Source organism: Leuciscus leuciscus (genome assembly GCF_965113295.1).
Source record: "Leuciscus leuciscus genome assembly, contig: HAP1_SCAFFOLD_190, whole genome shotgun sequence".
In the NCBI taxonomy this organism is placed as follows: Eukaryota; Metazoa; Chordata; class Actinopteri; order Cypriniformes; family Leuciscidae; genus Leuciscus; species Leuciscus leuciscus.
The window spans coordinates 59,323-79,622 of record NW_028118507.1 but is presented as its reverse complement, the minus strand read 5'-3'; the positions used below and the strand labels follow the sequence as shown (position 1 = coordinate 79,622).

Here is a 20,300-nt window from a genome sequence, read left to right as displayed (position 1 = left end):
TGGCATTGTGACTTTATCATCTCAGGATAAAAGTGTGGTCGCACATGTCAGTGAGTTTGTTTGTTTGTTTTATTCAGTTGCATTGTCACCTTATGGTAGGTAACATCCACACTACATTTCTCATGATTGATGTTCTTAATTAGTACTTTTGTCTTGTTTCCAGTACAAATGGCTAAATAATCTCAAGTCGAAATGCATTTACTAGAGGAGTAGATTTGTATAAGATGCTGCACTGCAAAAAACAAACATTTTCTTACTTAGTATTATTGTCTGGTTTCCAGTCCAAACATCTAAAAATTCTTACATGAAGATGCATTAAAATGAAGTGGGTTTTTACTCAACACAAGCTAAACTATCTGTCCATGGATTAAGAAAAAGAACCTTAAATTCAATAAGAAACCATATTTTTCTTACCCCATGGACCGATAGTTTTGCTTGTGTTAAGCAAAAAAACCCTTCATTTTAATTATTTCCACAGAAAACCAGACATAATATAGCATTTTACTACTTTAGTAAATTCATCTTGATTTTAAGAAATTCTTTTGATATTAGGACTGGAAAACAAGACACGGATACTAAGTAAGAAAAGCATTTTTTGCAGTGAATGTCTTTGTTAACAACTCCCTTCAATCTGATTTACTTATCACAGAAAACAGGACCCACTATAATTATGACATCTAGTGAATGCATCCTGATTTAAGAATTGTTAGATATTTGGACTGGAAAACGAGACAAGGATACGGAGGGGGAATAACACTCTTTTTCTTTTTGCAGTGTAGCACACGGTTTACTGCACTTACTTTTGAGTCGGACCAGACGGGACTACGCGGGTTGGAGATGGAGCTTCAGCATCGGTCTCCGAGGGCTGATTGGCAACGAAGAAGCCGCGGCGAAGAAGTTCATTGACCAAGTTGGCCTGGGAGCATCTGTCAGGAATGAGCTTGCAGATGACATTGTAGTCCCAGTTTCTGCCGTAGCGGACCCAACCCTTGCTTGAGGCCTTTGCGCTCTGCACCTCGGCTGCTCTCTCCTCTGGAGTGCTGCTCCTCATGCACACACGAGCCAGGTGAACGGAGATGCACTCCTGAGGCTTGTGGCACCGCAAGCAGTGGACAAGATGACGATCAGGAGTCCTGGGAGACAAACAGACACGTGAAAGAAATTATTTCAACGATTTTAAAGAACAATTCATGATTTGAAGAAATGTAATTAAAAAAAAAAACCACACTAAATGAGCAGCAGCACAACAGGGCCTGCCCTGCACTAATGCCATTTGCATTGTGAGGGCCTTAGTCTGTGCACGCTCACACCCTTTAATGACAATGGTCATCTTAAACCTAAACGTTGTCTTTAAACGCTGAGAAACACACAATGAATTCGCTTGAAAACTTGGTTTTAAAAAAATAAAATAATTTGTTTGTGCAATTGTTGTAGTAATTGTTTGTTCTTCTAAACAACTCGCTTTGTTTGTATTCTTTCCAGAAAACAAGACATTGCATCTTATTCCGTTTTACTCCTCTATTAAATGCATAATTATTTATATATAGTGTATATATATTTTTCAATATTTGGACTGTTTTAAAAAAAAAAGACAAACACTAAGTTGGAAAATCATTTTTGGTAGTGTATTTGCAGTCCAGTTTAAACTAAGAATATAGGTGGAAAATGCCTGGTGATCGGGTGTCTCTTAAATTGAAAACACAATAGGTTTGCTTTGAAACGTTGTTAACATGAGTTTTTTGTTTGTTTGTTTTTTTTTGGTTGAGAGAAATTGGTTTCTCTGTAACCACCATGACCTCTGACCTCAATGAATTGATTGTAGCTTATTCACAAAAAACAAGTCGAAGTTGAAAGCTGGATTCTAACTATACATTTTCTTTACATAAAGGCTTTACTTCAAAACTTTGGAACTACACTACCGTTTAGCAGTTTTAGACCTGTAAGACGTCTTAATGTTTTCAAAAAATGTCCCGTTAGCGCTTACCACGAAGACCACGCCCATAGCACCTATAGCACCTTGAATACTTAATGTTTATATATATGAGACACTTCAGAAATCAATCGCATGCCGAATAGCCGATCAAAAAACATTGATTATTATTACCATAAATGTTGATACTCGGAGACTATGTTGCTGCAAATAAGTCGGAGGAACGCGGGCGCATTCGTCGACCTGGAGCTGACTAGAGGAAACCGATATAACACAAAAAAATAATGTTTAGAAGCATTACCTTTTCTGTACTGTATCAGCCATGGAAAAATCAGTCAGGGAATAATACGTATTCGACAAAGTCTAATAAGTAAAAGTTGTTCGATAAAGTCGTTTGGTTTCCGCTATTCAAAGTGGAATTTAAATCCAATGGGGTGGGGCCTAACTTTTTTCCAACATCACTACATGGAATAAAAGTCTGGAATGAAAGTGTGTTGATCAAACATTTAATAACCTAAGGTCAACGATGTGTAATACAATTTTTTAAAAATATTTTTAAACCAATATGTAAAAAGAAGATATATATATATATATATATATATTTAGTACAACTGTTTGTAAGTATTCTTATTTATTTTCTACACATTATTATTTTATTGCAGGAATGATTGATCATTAGTTACATTGACAAGCAAACAACTCCAAATGCATAATTGCATATCATAACTCACAATTTATAAGGACAAAACAGAACTGCTATTAATAACTATGTTAATACTTATTTGAGAGAAATAAATCTGAATTACTAAAGTTATTGGTTGTAACTACAATATAATAACATTATAGAAATGAAGATTACATGTTTTTTGTAAAATACATTCATAGAACCATGTATATATGAATAAAAGGAACATTTGCAGTGAATAGTATCACATAAGCTGAAGGAAGTCACAATTTTTTTTTTCAAATGCATAATTGCATCCTGTGTTTCTACTTAAATCCTTCAATTATGAATTTATAGAGGTTACTAACTGTTTCATAACTCGCAATTTATAAGGACAAAACAGAACTGCCATTAAAAACTATGTTAATACTTATTTGAGAGAAATAAATCTGAATTACTAAAGTTATTTGGTAATGTGTTTGATCAATGTCACAATGTGACGTTGATTCTAAATAAATTTTTTTAAACACTGGTAATACAATGTCGCTGTCTGATGTACCAAGTTAATGTTGAAATAACATTAATATGTAAACTGCACTTCAATGGTGTGTCAACAAATTGGCATTATAAGGCATTAAGTTGCTTTGATTCTAGGGGGGACTTTATAAAAAAAGGAAAAAAAAAGAAAAGAAAACAAGCTTATTTGTATATGTACCTTCATATTTATTAAATTCACATTGTTATGGTGACATTTTCCAGAGCAGCATTGATAGGTTTGCTGTGCAGATGTTTCTCACTGGCCCACCCTGTTCAGGCAGCACAACCACTGTACATACTGGAAAGACGTCTCCTGCACATAAGGGGACAGCGCTGTCATATTCATGGTGGGGAAGGGGTAAAAAAAATCTGGCAGGCTCTGGCATCACTCCAACAGATATTTGATCTGTTTATATCCATATAAACAACTAATTCATACAGTCCTCGGAACCGAGCTTCGGATAAGCATGAAATCAAAATAGTACTTGCAGCCAGTAGTGTTCGCAGGGTGGGTGTGGTGTTGGGTTTTGTGGGGGACGGACACGTTGAGCACTTGTTTGCACAGGACAGCTCCTAGGTGCTGACAGTGGAAAAAAGTGCAGTGACTTACATTTTACACAGGGTGGCGCCAGTACTCATCAAACCCTGAAGCACACAGAAGAAAAACTTTATGCCAAACCTCACTTACTGAGGTGAAGCACACGATGAGGCTCTGGTAATCAGTCAAAAAAAAAAAAAAAAAAAAACTGAAATAACATTCCCACATTTCCATTGCTTTACAGGTGCTATATTCACGGTGCTATATTCACTCTCACTTGCAACATGATTTAAAAATTAATAATGATGTTAAACTAGTTCTCATGAATTATGACATTAATCAGAATAATAAGATGTCTGAATAGAGATGTCTGAATAATAAGATGAATGAATGTATATTTGAATATTTTATTCATATTTAATGTTTATTAACCATCACAATTAATTAAATAAATAAATATTAACAAGTATAATAAATGTCTGTTTTGATTCTATAAAAGATGTGCAACAGAGTGACGCTCCATCACAAGTGATCTGGCATCAAATCTGGTACTGCATCAGTCCAAACCTAACCCAAATCAAAACCTAACTCACACACAAGCTGAAAACAAGCCCCACCCACTCAAGCACAATCCAAATCTACCCAAGTCCAAACAACCAAAAGTCTAACTCCATCCATCCATGTGACACAGGCCTAAAAGACATTCACTTTTTCAAACATAAAAATATATTTTTTAACAAAAGTTGTTTAAACTCATGTATCTATATATTCATCTATTCATCTATCTATCTATTTATCTATCTATCCATCCATCCATCCATCCATCCATCACTCCATCACTCCATCCATCCATGTATAACACAGGCCTAAAAACATTCACTTTTTCAAACAAAAACATATTTTTTTTAACAAAAAGTGGTTTAAACTCATGTATCTATATATTCATCTATTCATCTATCTATCCATCCATCCATCCATCCATCACTCCATCACTCCATCCATCAATGTAACACAGGCCTAAAAAACATTCACTTTTTCAAACAAAAACATTTTTTTTAACAAAAACATTTTTTTTAACAAAAAGTTGTTTAAACTCATGTACCTATCTATCCATCCATCCATCCATCCATCCATCCATCCATCACTCCATCCATCAATCTATCTATAGAAATAGACACTTACCTGTCAGCATTGGTGCTGTTTCAGCACTCGTGCTGATATGCACGGCAAATGCAACCATTTTGCATTGACAGGTGAACAGCTGGGGGAAAACTCAAGTTCAGTTTGCGTCAGGGCGTCTGCATGGATGCAGGGTCAAAGGCCAAAGGCCTGGCACGCTACCTCACCTAACCAGCTAAACCTACCCACCACCTGCACAAAAAAACAGAAAACAAAACCAAAAAACACTGACCACTGGCGGGACCTACACAGACCCTACCCAAAATATACCAGGATAGACCACCCCTATATAAAATAACCCTAGATACAACAGCAATTTATAAAATAGACCCCTGTTAAAAAAAAACAAATCTAAAAAATAAAGTGCAGTACCGTGTCTACACACCTGGTGGCGCTAGAGGCGCACCAAACCACCACCAGTCGACTAGCCATACATCAATTACTATATAAACCAAGTTTCGTACAGATAAAACACACCGTTGCAGATATATGGACAGTTAAGATTCGGCCAATCAGATGCCCTTTATGCAAATGAGGGTGGTTACTAATGAGGGTGAAAGTCGTTTTTACCTCCCTACCTATATGCCATTTTAACCCTAACCTAACCATAGCCCCAAACTAACCCTAAACCCAAACTAACCATTAGTCCAAAGACTACTTTCAATATTTAACACAAAACAATAAAAAAATATGAACAAACAGTCGATCAAACTCATCTATCCATCTATCCATCTATCCATCTATCCATCTATCTATCCATCCATCCATCCATCACTCCATCACTCCATCACTCCATCCATCCATGTATAACACAGGCCTAAAAACATTCACTTTTTCAAACAAAAACTTTTTTTTTTTTAACAAAAAGTTGTTTAAACTCATGTATCTATATATTCATCTATTCATCTATCTATCTATTTATCTATCTATCCATCCATCCATCCATCCATCCATCCATCACTCCATCACTCCATCCATCCATGTATAACACAGGCCTAAAAACATTCACTTTTTCAAACAAAAACATATTTTTTTTAACAAAAAGTGGTTTAAACTCATGTATCTATATATTCATCTATTCATCTATCTATCCATCCATCCATCCATCCATCCATCACTCCATCACTCCATCCATCAATGTAACACAGGCCTAAAAAACATTCACTTTTTCAAACAAAAACATTTTTTTTAACAAAAACTTTTTTTTTAACAAAAAGTTGTTTCAACTCATGTACCTATCTATCCATCCATCCATCCATCCATCCATCCATCCATCCATCCATCCATCACTCCATCCATCAATCTATCTATAGAAATAGACACTTACCTGTCAGCATTGGTGCTGTTTCAGCACTCGTGCTGATATGCACGGCAAATGCAACCATTTTGCATTGACAGGTGAACAGCTGGGGGAAAACTCAAGTTCAGTTTGCGTCAGGGCGTCTGCATGGATGCAGGGTCAAAGGCCAAAGGCCTGGCACGCTACCTCACCTAACCAGCTAAACCTACCCACCACCTGCACAAAAAAAACAGAAAACAAAACCAAAAAACACTGACCACTGGCGGGACCTACACAGACCCTACCCAAAATATACCAGGATAGACCACCCCTATATAAAATAACCCTAGATACAACAGCAATTTATAAAATAGACCCCTGTTAAAAAAAAACAAATCTAAAAAATAAAGTGCAGTACCGTGTCTACACACCTGGTGGCGCTAGAGGCGCACCAAACCACCACGTCGACTAGCCATACATCAATTACTATATAAACCAAGTTTCGTACAGATAAAACACACCGTTGCAGATATATGGACAGTTAAGATTCGGCCAATCAGATGCCCTTTATGCAAATGAGGGTGGTTACTAATGAGGGTGAAAGTCGTTTTTACCTCCCTACCCTATATGCCATTTTAACCCTAACACCTAACCATAGCCCCAAACTAACCCTAAACCCAAACTAACCATTAGTCCAAAGACTACTTTCAATATTTAACACAAAACAATAAAAAAATATGAACAAACAGTCGATCAAACTCATCTATCCATCTATCCATCTATCCATCTATCCATCTATCTATCCATCCATCCATCCATCACTCCATCACTCCATCACTCCATCCATCCATGTATAACACAGGCCTAAAAACATTCACTTTTTCAAACAAAAACTTTTTTTTTTTAACAAAAAGTTGTTTAAACTCATGTATCTATATATTCATCTATTCATCTATCTATCTATTTATCTATCTATCCATCCATCCATCCATCCATCCATCCATCACTCCATCACTCCATCCATCCATGTATAACACAGGCCTAAAAACATTCACTTTTTCAAACAAAAACATATTTTTTTTAACAAAAAGTGGTTTAAACTCATGTATCTATATATTCATCTATTCATCTATCTATCCATCCATCCATCCATCCATCCATCACTCCATCACTCCATCCATCAATGTAACACAGGCCTAAAAAACATTCACTTTTTCAAACAAAAACATTTTTTTTAACAAAAACATTTTTTTTAACAAAAAGTTGTTTCAACTCATGTACCTATCTATCCATCCATCCATCCATCCATCCATCCATCCATCCATCCATCCATCCATCCATCCATCCATCCATCACTCCATCCATCAATCTATCTATAGAAATAGACACTTACCTGTCAGCATTGGTGCTGTTTCAGCACTCGTGCTGATATGCACGGCAAATGCAACCATTTTGCATTGACAGGTGAACAGCTGGGGGAAAACTCAAGTTCAGTTTGCGTCAGGGCGTCTGCATGGATGCAGGGTCAAAGGCCAAAGGCCTGGCACGCTACCTCACCTAACCAGCTAAACCTACCCACCACCTGCACAAAAAAACAGAAAACAAAACCAAAAAACACTGACCACTGGCGGGACCTACACAGACCCTACCCAAAATATACCAGGATAGACCACCCCTATATAAAATAACCCTAGATACAACAGCAATTTATAAAATAGACCCCTGTTAAAAAAAAACAAATCTAAAAAATAAAGTGCAGTACCGTGTCTACACACCTGGTGGCGCTAGAGGCGCACCAAACCACCACCAGTCGACTAGCCATACATCAATTACTATATAAACCAAGTTTCGTACAGATAAAACACACCGTTGCAGATATATGGACAGTTAAGATTCGGCCAATCAGATGCCCTTTATGCAAATGAGGGTGGTTACTAATCAGAATCAGAATCAGAATCAGAATCAGAAAGAGCTTTATTGCCAAGTATGCTTGCGCATACGAGGAATTTGTCTTGGTGACAGTAGCTTCCAGTACACATACAATACAAGTGACAAGACAAGTGACAAGTAACAGGTATAAATAAAAAAAAAATAAAAAAAAAAAAAAAAAAAAAAAAAAAAAAAAAAAAAAAATAAAAATAAAAAAAATAAAAAAATATAGAAAAAATAAAATAAAAAGATTATAAATTATAAATATATATAAAGTTATAAGGTGCTATAATGAAATGTCTGAGGGAAGTATTGCACATGTTTGTTCCACAGTAGGGGAACATTTAAGTGTTCATGAGGTAGATGGCCTGGGGAAAGAAACTTTTCCTGTGTCTGGTTGTTTTTGTGCTCGGTGCTCTGTAGCGTCGACCAGACGGTAACAGTTCAAACAGAGAGTGTGCTGGGTGTGACGGGTCCAGAGTGATTTTGCGAGCCCTTTTACTCACTCTGGATGAGTGCAGTACTTTGAGTGTGGGAAGGGTAGTGCCAGTGATTCGCTCAGCAGTCCGAACTATCCGCTGTAGTCTACGGAGGTCGGTTTTGGTAGCAGAGCCGAACCAGACGGTGATGGAAGTGCAGAGGATGGACTGGATGACAGCTGAGTAGAACTGTACGAGCAGCTCCTGTGGCAGGTTGAATTTCCTCAGCTGACGCAGGAAGTACAGTCTCTGTTGGGCTTTCTTCACAATAGAGTCTATGTGAGTGTCCCACTTCAGATCCTGAGAGATGGTGGTGCCCAGGAACCTGAATGACTCTACTGCAGTCACAGTGCTGTCCATGATGGTGAGTGAAGGGAGTGCAGGGGGGTTTCTCCTGAAGTCCACGATCATCTCCACTGTTTTGAGCGTGTTCAGCTCCAGGTTGTTATAACTGCACCAAAGAGCCAGCTGCTCCACCTCCTGTCTGTACGCAGACTCGTCACCGTTCCGGATGAGTCCGATAACAGTAGTGTCGTCTGCAAACTTCAGGAGCTTGACAGAGGTGTCTTTAGAGGTGCAGTCATTTGTGTACAGGGAGAAGAGCAGTGGTGAGAGAACACATCCCTGTGGAGCACCGGTGCTGATGGTGCGGCTGTCGGACGTGATTTTGCCCATTCTGACTAGCTGTTGTCTGTCTGTCAGAAAGCTGGTGATCCATTGACAGATGGAGCTAGGGACAGAGAGCTGGGTCAGTTTGGTCTGGAGCAGTGATGGGACGATGGTGTTGAAGGCAGAACTAAAGTCCACGAACAGAATCCTTGCATAGGTCCCTGGTTTGTCCAGATGTTGTAGGGTGTAATGCAGTCCCATATTGACCACATCATCCACAGACCGGTTTGCTCTGTAGGCAAACTGCAGGGGGTCCAGCAAGGGTCTAGTGATGTCCTTCAGATATGCTAACACCAGTCTTTCGAATGACTTCATGGCCACAGATGTTAAGGCAACAGGTCTGTAGTCATTGAGTCCTGTGATCTTTGGTTTCTTCGGGATTGGGATGATGGTGGAGCGTTTAAAGCAGAAAGGGACTTTGCACTGCTCCAGTGATCTGTTGAAGATCAGTGAGAAGATAGAGGCCAGCTGGTCAGCGCAGGTTTTCAGACAGGCTGGTGAAACACCGTCTGGGCCTGGTGCTTTCCTTCTCTTCTGTTTCCTGAAGATCTGACGCACATTATCCTCACTGATCTGAAGTGCAGGGAGGGAGGGGAGGGGGATGGCTGGAGGTGTTGATGGCTGTGTAGAGAGATGGTCAGGGCGGGTTTGGGGTGTCTGATCGGGGGTCTCAAATCTACAGTAAAAGACATTCAGCTCGTTCGCAAGATGCTTGTTGCTGTCGATGCTGGGGGATGGTGTCTTGTAGTTGGTAATGTCTTTCAGGCCTTTCCACACTGATGCAGGGTCGTTGGAGGAAAACTGGTTTTCCAGCTTTTTGGCATAGCTCTTCTTAGCCACTTCAATCTCCTTTGTCAATGTGTTCCTGGCCTGATTATACAAGATCCTATCCCCACTCCTGTAGGCATCTTCTTTGACCTGACGAAGCTGTCTGAGTTTTGGTGTGAACCATGGTTTATCATTGTTGAATGATAAGTAAGTCCTGGTAGGGATGCATAAATCCTCACAGAAACTGATGTATGATGTTACAGTCTCTGTGAGCTCGTCCAGATCGCTGGCAGCAGCTTCAAAAACACTCCAGTCAGTGCATTCAAAACAGGCTTGTAAGACCTGCTCTGTGTCGTTGGTCCATCTCTTTACAGTCCTTATTACTGGCTTAGCAGTTTTAAGTTTTTGCCTGTAAGTTGGTAGAAGATGAACCAGGCAGTGATCGGAAAGTCCTAGAGCTGCTCTGGCGACGGAGCGATATGCATCCTTTGTTGTGGTGTAGCAATGGTCCAAAATATTATTGTCTCTGGTGGGGCATGTAATGTGCTGTTTGAATTTAGGCAGCTCACGTGTGAGTTTTGCCTGATTAAAGTCTCCGAGAATGATAAGAACAGAGTCCGGGTGTTGTTGTTCTGTTTCTGTGATCAGATCAGCCAGCTGTTGCAGCGCCGTACTCACGTGTGCTTGCGGTGGAATGTAAACACTGATGAGAACGAGCGAGGAAAACTCCCGCGGCGAGTAGAACGGCTTACAGTTAAGGAAAAGCACTTCCACATCAGGACAGCACATCTTCCTTAACACAGTTACATCAGTACACCACCTTCTGTTGATGTAAAAGCATGTCCCACCACCGCGCGTTTTACCCGTTGACTCCATATCGCGATCTGCTCTGAACAGCTGAAAGTCCGGTAGATGTAACGCGCTGTCCGGAATGGCTTCGTTCAGCCAGGTTTCCGTGAAACAAAGAGCAGCAGAGTTGGTAAAGTCCTTGTTTTTGCGTGAGAGCAGAAGTAGTTCGTCCATTTTGTTAGGGAGAGAGCGGACATTCGCCAGATGGATGCTAGGCAGCGCCGTTCTGAATCCGCGCTGCCTGAGCTTAACGAGTGTGCCGGCTCGCTTCCCACGCCTGCGCGCCTTATACTGTTTCCACAGTGCAGCGGCGCAACCGACGACAATGTTCCGCAAAACGCCAGAAGAATCAAAAACTGGTTGGTGATCAGTTGGTGTGCACTGCCGAATGTTCAGCAGTTCGTCCCTGGTATAACTGATAGCGTATGACAAACATAAAACAGGACAAACTAACAAAAACAGTGTAACAACTGGAGAGCTCAACACCGAGGCAGCCATCCGCGGCGCCATCTTGGATGTATTATGGTGGTAATGAGGGTGAAAGTCGTTTTTACCTCCCTACCTATATGCCATTTTAACCCTAACCTAACCATAGCCCCAAACTAACCCTAAACCCAAACTAACCATTAGTCCAAAGACTACTTTCAATATTTAACACAAAACAATAAAAAAATATGAACAAACAGTCGATCAAACTCATCTATCCATCTATCCATCTATCCATCTATCCATCTATCTATCCATCCATCCATCCATCACTCCATCACTCCATCACTCCATCCATCCATGTATAACACAGGCCTAAAAACATTCACTTTTTCAAACAAAAACTTTTTTTTTTTTAACAAAAAGTTGTTTAAACTCATGTATCTATATATTCATCTATTCATCTATCTATCTATTTATCTATCTATCCATCCATCCATCCATCCATCCATCACTCCATCCATCCATGTATAACACAGGCCTAAAAACATTCACTTTTTCAAACAAAAACATATTTTTTTTAACAAAAAGTGGTTTAAACTCATGTATCTATATATTCATCTATTCATCTATCTATCCATCCATCCATCCATCCATCCATCACTCCATCACTCCATCCATCAATGTAACACAGGCCTAAAAAACATTCACTTTTTCAAACAAAAACATTTTTTTTAACAAAAACATTTTTTTTAACAAAAAGTTGTTTCAACTCATGTACCTATCTATCCATCCATCCATCCATCCATCCATCCATCCATCCATCCATCCATCACTCCATCCATCAATCTATCTATAGAAATAGACACTTACCTGTCAGCATTGGTGCTGTTTCAGCACTCGTGCTGATATGCACGGCAAATGCAACCATTTTGCATTGACAGGTGAACAGCTGGGGGAAAACTCAAGTTCAGTTTGCGTCAGGGCGTCTGCATGGATGCAGGGTCAAAGGCCAAAGGCCTGGCACGCTACCTCACCTAACCAGCTAAACCTACCCACCACCTGCACAAAAAAACAGAAAACAAAACCAAAAAACACTGACCACTGGCGGGACCTACACAGACCCTACCCAAAATATACCAGGATAGACCACCCCTATATAAAATAACCCTAGATACAACAGCAATTTATAAAATAGACCCCTGTTAAAAAAAAACAAATCTAAAAAATAAAGTGCAGTACCGTGTCTACACACCTGGTGGCGCTAGAGGCGCACCAAACCACCACCAGTCGACTAGCCATACATCAATTACTATATAAACCAAGTTTCGTACAGATAAAACACACCGTTGCAGATATATGGACAGTTAAGATTCGGCCAATCAGATGCCCTTTATGCAAATGAGGGTGGTTACTAATGAGGGTGAAAGTCGTTTTTACCTCCCTACCTATATGCCATTTTAACCCTAACCTAACCATAGCCCCAAACTAACCCTAAACCCAAACTAACCATTAGTCCAAAGACTACTTTCAATATTTAACACAAAACAATAAAAAAATATGAACAAACAGTCGATCAAACTCATCTATCCATCTATCCATCTATCCATCTATCTATCCATCCATCCATCCATCACTCCATCACTCCATCACTCCATCCATCCATGTATAACACAGGCCTAAAAACATTCACTTTTTCAAACAAAAACTTTTTTTTTTTTAACAAAAAGTTGTTTAAACTCATGTATCTATATATTCATCTATTCATCTATCTATCTATTTATCTATCTATCCATCCATCCATCCATCCATCCATCACTCCATCCATCCATGTATAACACAGGCCTAAAAACATTCACTTTTTCAAACAAAAACATATTTTTTTTAACAAAAAGTGGTTTAAACTCATGTATCTATATATTCATCTATTCATCTATCTATCCATCCATCCATCCATCCATCCATCACTCCATCACTCCATCCATCAATGTAACACAGGCCTAAAAAACATTCACTTTTTCAAACAAAAACATTTTTTTTAACAAAAACATTTTTTTTAACAAAAAGTTGTTTCAACTCATGTACCTATCTATCCATCCATCCATCCATCCATCCATCCATCCATCCATCCATCCATCCATCCATCCATCCATCACTCCATCCATCAATCTATCTATAGAAATAGACACTTACCTGTCAGCATTGGTGCTGTTTCAGCACTCGTGCTGATATGCACGGCAAATGCAACCATTTTGCATTGACAGGTGAACAGCTGGGGGAAAACTCAAGTTCAGTTTGCGTCAGGGCGTCTGCATGGATGCAGGGTCAAAGGCCAAAGGCCTGGCACGCTACCTCACCTAACCAGCTAAACCTACCCACCACCTGCACAAAAAAACAGAAAACAAAACCAAAAAACACTGACCACTGGCGGGACCTACACAGACCCTACCCAAAATATACCAGGATAGACCACCCCTATATAAAATAACCCTAGATACAACAGCAATTTATAAAATAGACCCCTGTTAAAAAAAAACAAATCTAAAAAATAAAGTGCAGTACCGTGTCTACACACCTGGTGGCGCTAGAGGCGCACCAAACCACCACCAGTCGACTAGCCATACATCAATTACTATATAAACCAAGTTTCGTACAGATAAAACACACCGTTGCAGATATATGGACAGTTAAGATTCGGCCAATCAGATGCCCTTTATGCAAATGAGGGTGGTTACTAATGAGGGTGAAAGTCGTTTTTACCTCCCTACCTAACCCTAACCCTACCCACCACCTGCACAAAAAAACAGAAAACAAAACCAAAAAACACTGACCACTGGCGGGACCTACACAGACCCTACCCAAAATATACCAGGATAGACCACCCCTATATAAAATAACCCTAGATACAACAGCAATTTATAAAATAGACCCCTGTTAAAAAAAAACAAATCTAAAAAATAAAGTGCAGTACCGTGTCTACACACCTGGTGGCGCTAGAGGCGCACCAAACCACCACCAGTCGACTAGCCATACATCAATTACTATATAAACCAAGTTTCGTACAGATAAAACACACCGTTGCAGATATATGGACAGTTAAGATTCGGCCAATCAGATGCCCTTTATGCAAATGAGGGTGGTTACTAATGAGGGTGAAAGTCGTTTTTACCTCCCTACCTATATGCCATTTTAACCCTAACCTAACCATAGCCTCAAACTAACCCTAAACCCAAACTAACCATTAGTCCAAAGACTACTTTCAATATTTAACACAAAACAATAAAAAAATATGAACAAACAGTCGATCAAACTCATCTATCCATCTATCCATCTATCCATCTATCCATCTATCTATCCATCCATCCATCCATCACTCCATCACTCCATCACTCCATCCATCCATGTATAACACAGGCCTAAAAACATTCACTTTTTCAAACAAAAACTTTTTTTTTTTTAACAAAAAGTTGTTTAAACTCATGTATCTATATATTCATCTATTCATCTATCTATCTATTTATCTATCTATCCATCCATCCATCCATCCATCCATCACTCCATCCATCCATGTATAACACAGGCCTAAAAACATTCACTTTTTCAAACAAAAACATATTTTTTTTAACAAAAAGTGGTTTAAACTCATGTATCTATATATTCATCTATTCATCTATCTATCCATCCATCCATCCATCCATCCATCACTCCATCACTCCATCCATCAATGTAACACAGGCCTAAAAAACATTCACTTTTTCAAACAAAAACATTTTTTTTAACAAAAACATTTTTTTTAACAAAAAGTTGTTTCAACTCATGTACCTATCTATCCATCCATCCATCCATCCATCCATCCATCCATCCATCCATCCATCCATCCATCCATCCATCCATCACTCCATCCATCAATCTATCTATAGAAATAGACACTTACCTGTCAGCATTGGTGCTGTTTCAGCACTCGTGCTGATATGCACGGCAAATGCAACCATTTTGCATTGACAGGTGAACAGCTGGGGGAAAACTCAAGTTCAGTTTGCGTCAGGGCGTCTGCATGGATGCAGGGTCAAAGGCCAAAGGCCTGGCACGCTACCTCACCTAACCAGCTAAACCTACCCACCACCTGCACAAAAAAACAGAAAACAAAACCAAAAAACACTGACCACTGGCGGGACCTACACAGACCCTACCCAAAATATACCAGGATAGACCACCCCTATATAAAATAACCCTAGATACAACAGCAATTTATAAAATAGACCCCTGTTAAAAAAAAACAAATCTAAAAAATAAAGTGCAGTACCGTGTCTACACACCTGGTGGCGCTAGAGGCGCACCAAACCACCACCAGTCGACTAGCCATACATCAATTACTATATAAACCAAGTTTCGTACAGATAAAACACACCGTTGCAGATATATGGACAGTTAAGATTCGGCCAATCAGATGCCCTTTATGCAAATGAGGGTGGTTACTAATGAGGGTGAAAGTCGTTTTTACCTCCCTACCTATATGCCATTTTAACCCTAACCTAACCATAGCCTCAAACTAACCCTAAACCCAAACTAACCATTAGTCCAAAGACTACTTTCAATATTTAACACAAAACAATAAAAAAATATGAACAAACAGTCGATCAAACTCATCTATCCATCTATCCATCTATCCATCTATCCATCTATCTATCCATCCATCCATCCATCACTCCATCACTCCATCACTCCATCCATCCATGTATAACACAGGCCTAAAAACATTCACTTTTTCAAACAAAAACTTTTTTTTTTTTAACAAAAAGTTGTTTAAACTCATGTATCTATATATTCATCTATTCATCTATCTATCTATTTATCTATCTATCCATCCATCCATCCATCCATCCATCACTCCATCCATCCATGTATAACACAGGCCTAAAAACATTCACTTTTTCAAACAAAAACATATTTTTTTTAACAAAAAGTGGTTTAAACTCATGTATCTATATATTCATCTATTCATCTATCTATCCATCCATCCATCCATCCATCCATCACTCCATCACTCCATCCATCAATGTAACACAGGCCTAAAAAACATTCACTTTTTCAAACAAAAACATTTTTTTTAACAAAAACATTTTTTTTAACAAAAAGTTGTTTCAACTCATGTACCTATCTATCCATCCATCCATCCATCCATCCATCCATCCATCCATCCATCCATCCATCCATCCATCCATCCATCACTCCATCCATCAATCTATCTATAGAAATAGACACTTACCTGTCAGCATTGGTGCTGTTTCAGCACTCGTGCTGATATGCACGGCAAATGCAACCATTTTGCATTGACAGGTGAACAGCTGGGGGAAAACTCAAGTTCAGTTTGCGTCAGGGCGTCTGCATGGATGCAGGGTCAAAGGCCAAAGGCCTGGCACGCTACCTCACCTAACCAGCTAAACCTACCCACCACCTGCACAAAAAAACAGAAAACAAAACCAAAAAACACTGACCACTGGCGGGACCTACACAGACCCTACCCAAAATATACCAGGATAGACCACCCCTATATAAAATAACCCTAGATACAACAGCAATTTATAAAATAGACCCCTGTTAAAAAAAAACAAATCTAAAAAATAAAGTGCAGTACCGTGTCTACACACCTGGTGGCGCTAGAGGCGCACCAAACCACCACCAGTCGACTAGCCATACATCAATTACTATATAAACCAAGTTTCGTACAGATAAAACACACCGTTGCAGATATATGGACAGTTAAGATTCGGCCAATCAGATGCCCTTTATGCAAATGAGGGTGGTTACTAATGAGGGTGAAAGTCGTTTTTACCTCCCTACCTAACCCTAACCCTAACACTCTAACCCTAACCCTAACCCTAACCCTAACCCTAACCCTACCCACCACCTGCACAAAAAAACAGAAAACAAAACCAAAAAACACTGACCACTGGCGGGACCTACACAGACCCTACCCAAAATATACCAGGATAGACCACCCCTATATAAAATAACCCTAGATACAACAGCAATTTATAAAATAGACCCCTGTTAAAAAAAAACAAATCTAAAAAATAAAGTGCAGTACCGTGTCTACACACCTGGTGGCGCTAGAGGCGCACCAAACCACCACCAGTCGACTAGCCATACATCAATTACTATATAAACCAAGTTTCGTACAGATAAAACACACCGTTGCAGATATATGGACAGTTAAGATTCGGCCAATCAGATGCCCTTTATGCAAATGAGGGTGGTTACTAATGAGGGTGAAAGTCGTTTTTACCTCCCTACCTATATGCCATTTTAACCCTAACCTAACCATAGCCTCAAACTAACCCTAAACCCAAACTAACCATTAGTCCAAAGACTACTTTCAATATTTAACACAAAACAATAAAAAAATATGAACAAACAGTCGATCAAACTCATCTATCCATCTATCCATCTATCCATCTATCCATCTATCTATCCATCCATCCATCCATCACTCCATCACTCCATCACTCCATCCATCCATGTATAACACAGGCCTAAAAACATTCACTTTTTCAAACAAAAACTTTTTTTTTTTTAACAAAAAGTTGTTTAAACTCATGTATCTATATATTCATCTATTCATCTATCTATCTATTTATCTATCTATCCATCCATCCATCCATCCATCCATCACTCCATCCATCCATGTATAACACAGGCCTAAAAACATTCACTTTTTCAAACAAAAACATATTTTTTTTAACAAAAAGTGGTTTAAACTCATGTATCTATATATTCATCTATTCATCTATCTATCCATCCATCCATCCATCCATCCATCACTCCATCACTCCATCCATCAATGTAACACAGGCCTAAAAAACATTCACTTTTTCAAACAAAAACATTTTTTTTAACAAAAACATTTTTTTTAACAAAAAGTTGTTTCAACTCATGTACCTATCTATCCATCCATCCATCCATCCATCCATCCATCCATCCATCCATCCATCCATCCATCCATCCATCCATCACTCCATCCATCAATCTATCTATAGAAATAGACACTTACCTGTCAGCATTGGTGCTGTTTCAGCACTCGTGCTGATATGCACGGCAAATGCAACCATTTTGCATTGACAGGTGAACAGCTGGGGGAAAACTCAAGTTCAGTTTGCGTCAGGGCGTCTGCATGGATGCAGGGTCAAAGGCCAAAGGCCTGGCACGCTACCTCACCTAACCAGCTAAACCTACCCACCACCTGCACAAAAAAACAGAAAACAAAACCAAAAAACACTGACCACTGGCGGGACCTACACAGACCCTACCCAAAATATACCAGGATAGACCACCCCTATATAAAATAACCCTAGATACAACAGCAATTTATAAAATAGACCCCTGTTAAAAAAAAACAAATCTAAAAAATAAAGTGCAGTACCGTGTCTACACACCTGGTGGCGCTAGAGGCGCACCAAACCACCACCAGTCGACTAGCCATACATCAATTACTATATAAACCAAGTTTCGTACAGATAAAACACACCGTTGCAGATATATGGACAGTTAAGATTCGGCCAATCAGATGCCCTTTATGCAAATGAGGGTGGTTACTAATGAGGGTGAAAGTCGTTTTTACCTCCCTACCTATATGCCATTTTAACCCTAACCTAACCATAGCCCCAAACTAACCCTAAACCCAAACTAACCATTAGTCCAAAGACTACTTTCAATATTTAACACAAAACAATAAAAAAATATGAACAAACAGTCGATCAAACTCATCTATCCATCTATCCATCTATCCATCTATCTATCCATCCATCCATCCATCACTCCATCACTCCATCACTCCATCCATCCATGTATAACACAGGCCTAAAAACATTCACTTTTTCAAACAAAAACTTTTTTTTTTTTAACAAAAAGTTGTTTAAACTCATGTATCTATATATTCATCTATTCATCTATCTATCTATTTATCTATCTATCCATCCATCCATCCATCCATCCATCACTCCATCCATCCATGTATAACACAGGCCTAAAAACATTCACTTTTTCAAACAAAAACATATTTTTTTTAACAAAAAGTGGTTTAAACTCATGTATCTATATATTCATCTATTCATCTATCTATCCATCCATCCATCCATCCATCCATCACTCCATCACTCCATCCATCAATGTAACACAGGCCTAAAAAACATTCACTTTTTCAAACAAAAACATTTTTTTTAACAAAAACATTTTTTTTAACAAAAAGTTGTTTCAACTCATGTACCTATCTATCCATCCATCCATCCATCCATCCATCCATCCATCCATCCATCCATCCATCCATCCATCCATCACTCCATCCATCAATCTATCTATAGAAATAGACACTTACCTGTCAGCATTGGTGCTGTTTCAGCACTCGTGCTGATATGCACGGCAAATGCAACCATTTTGCATTGACAGGTGAACAGCTGGGGGAAAACTCAAGTTCAGTTTGCGTCAGGGCGTCTGCATGGATGCAGGGTCAAAGGCCAAAGGCCTGGCACGCTACCTCACCTAACCAGCTAAACCTACCCACCACCTGCACAAAAAAACAGAAAACAAAACCAAAAAACACTGACCACTGGCGGGACCTACACAGACCCTACCCAAAATATACCAGGATAGACCACCCCTATATAAAATAACCCTAGATACAACAGCAATTTATAAAATAGACCCCTGTTAAAAAAAAACAAATCTAAAAAATAAAGTGCAGTACCGTGTCTACACACCTGGTGGCGCTAGAGGCGCACCAAACCACCACCAGTCGACTAGCCATACATCAATTACTATATAAACCAAGTTTCGTACAGATAAAACACACCGTTGCAGATATATGGACAGTTAAGATTCGGCCAATCAGATGCCCTTTATGCAAATGAGGGTGGTTACTAATGAGGGTGAAAGTCGTTTTTACCTCCCTACCTAACCCTAACCCTACCCACCACCTGCACAAAAAAACAGAAAACAAAACCAAAAAACACTGACCACTGGCGGGACCTACACAGACCCTACCCAAAATATACCAGGAT

General features: G+C 39.2%; 1 long non-coding RNA gene across 1 annotated transcript; it reads left to right on the top strand.

The window, feature by feature from the left end:
* The first annotated feature begins 11 nt into the window (after nt 1-11).
* LOC309491379 lies at nt 12-1,425 on the top strand. Its single transcript, XR_014203091.1, has 2 exons — nt 12-95; nt 775-1,425. It is a non-coding gene; the product is annotated as an uncharacterized lncRNA (long non-coding RNA).
* Nucleotides 1,426-20,300: the final 18,875 nt, after the last annotated feature.